The sequence below is a fragment of the Rattus norvegicus genome, chromosome 8 (assembly GCF_021556685.1).
Source record: "Rattus norvegicus strain SHRSP/BbbUtx chromosome 8, alternate assembly SHRSP_T2T, whole genome shotgun sequence".
In the NCBI taxonomy this organism is placed as follows: Eukaryota; Metazoa; Chordata; class Mammalia; order Rodentia; family Muridae; genus Rattus; species Rattus norvegicus.
The window spans coordinates 20,764,223-20,766,531 of NC_141541.1; positions in this window are offsets into that span (position 1 = coordinate 20,764,223).

The following is a 2,309-nucleotide window of genomic DNA, read 5'->3' on the forward strand; positions in this document are numbered from 1 at the left end:
ACTCTTCTACCCAGCTATAGGCTGTGGGCATCTTTATTCAACCAATAGTTTTAAATTAAATAGCAGCTTCATAGCATCACTTGGTATACACGAGGATTTCCTTGTCCAGAGGCAACCAAATTGTGGAACAAGTATTTAGCATACAATACAGAGCAACAGAACAAACCTCAACCGAAAACTTTTCAGACTGGAGAACATATTTTAATTACTTCTACATTCTTTAAATTCTGTAATGTATGGCGCAATGGACTCAACATAAAATTTTGTTGTATTAATAAATTCACCTCTACACATAGAAGCTTTTATCCTGTTTGGCCTTTAATGAAAATGCCAAATTATATATCTGTATTTGAAAAACAAATCTACTTCTAGAGGATAGGCATGTTGGATCTGTTAAATGATTTTCTCTATTGAGCAAAAGGTATAATTTATCTGAAAAGATTTGGAACTCTTTTACCACTAAAGCATCCTTGTCCTGTTCTGAATTGATTATGTCATTTCTCAGCAAGATTCTCACTTCTATCTCTTATGGTGATTCAATCTTATTTTGTTTGTTACTTTGCTTTGTTCTTATTTTCATTATTGTTTAAATTATCCATGTTATTCATAAGCTACCTTTGTTATTTAAATAAACATAAAAATATAATGAATGTGGTAATCCAGATTCAGAAAAACAAATGCCACATATGTTATCTGAGTTTTCTAACTCTAAATCTTTTGAAAATAATGTATCTACTACCTATCTTCAAGGAAGCTTCACTGTTCAGCAAATGGGGCAATTCTAGAAAACCATGCTTAGATATAATGCAGAGATCAACAGGCTGTGTAGAGCCCTACCACAGTGGAAACTTCTGTATCACAGATCTACAATCTATGACTCAAGACGCATCTCAAAAGAGGGGACAGAAAAATTGTATTCGAATTCAGTCAAATTCTCATTTACATAAAAATTAAAAACTTTTAAAAAATGACTGTACCTCGCTATATATTTATTTTTCTTATAATTGTCAAATCCAAATAGCTCTAGATTTTCCAGAGATTCTCAGAAATACTACAAAATACATGATTAGCATTTAGCCTATTTTCATTTGCGTGCTTAGCATCAGATTTTTAACTTGAATATTGAGCAGGGGATACTTTCTTATTATCAGACTTTAATTACTTTTAAAGCATACTGTTTACTATTAGTCCTTATACCCTACTTCTAAGCTCAAGACTCCTAAAATATATTTCCTCTTTTCTATATTGTTTCAGTCTTCGCTTGCTTTTGAAAAGGAAGATGCAGGTCTCTTATAACATAATCTCTGCTGAATGATGCTGTCTCCTTTGTTTTGGTCCACTGAGAGAGTTGAGTAGCTATCACTGGGTTATTTAATTCAATATTCTTCTCTAGGTAGAATACCATTTGGATATGTACTAACTGCAGTAGTTGTTAGACATGTCTCATGGAAATTGTAGTTCTGCAGTTTTAGAATGGTTTTTAGAAGTCTGCATGGATCCTTACAGGTAAGTCCTTTTTCTAGGGAAGTTATGTGAAGGGCGTCTTCTATCTTTTACTGGCACCTAGTGACAGTGACATCTCATCTCACTGACAATGGAAATTCAGGTGAGAGTCTCACATTCACGCTGGTAAGCCACTCTTCTAGAGAAACATATCCTAGACACATTTTTACCAAATAATTATTTAATTCAATTCCTGAAAAAGCTCTTAAACACACTGTAGCTTAATGAAAATCCATATTATATTTCCCACTTTTATCACCCTTTGATATTTGGGGGAACAGAGTGCAAGTTGGGTTTTTTTCTTTACAGAGCCTACCTTGAATTATGAGAAAGTGGTTTTTGTAATTAAAAACTTTATTTTCTATATTGTTCAAAATCAAGGGATTGCATCCATTAAACCATCTTCTATTATATACTATGAACATCACTATCACATGTGGCTACCTGAGAGATAAATAGTAATAATATGACTAAGACACTAATTTATTGATGTTTTTAACTTTGGATGCTTTAAACTTTCACTTTTACAGCTTTATATAGTTTAAAATAAAAGTCTGTTCCAGAAAAAAATATTTACTGAAATTTTGGAAATGTAAATATTACATGCCATGTAAAATTGCAGTTCAGAAACAAGTGTCTTCCTCAAATTCTTCTTTTATTTCTGTTTTATTTGATTTTTGTAAATTTACAATTCAAATGATATCCCTTTTCCTGGTGTCCTCTTCAGAAACCCACTATCCTATCCCACCTCCCCCTGATTCTATGCGGGTGCTTCCCCACCTATCCACCCACTTTCTCCTGCCTCT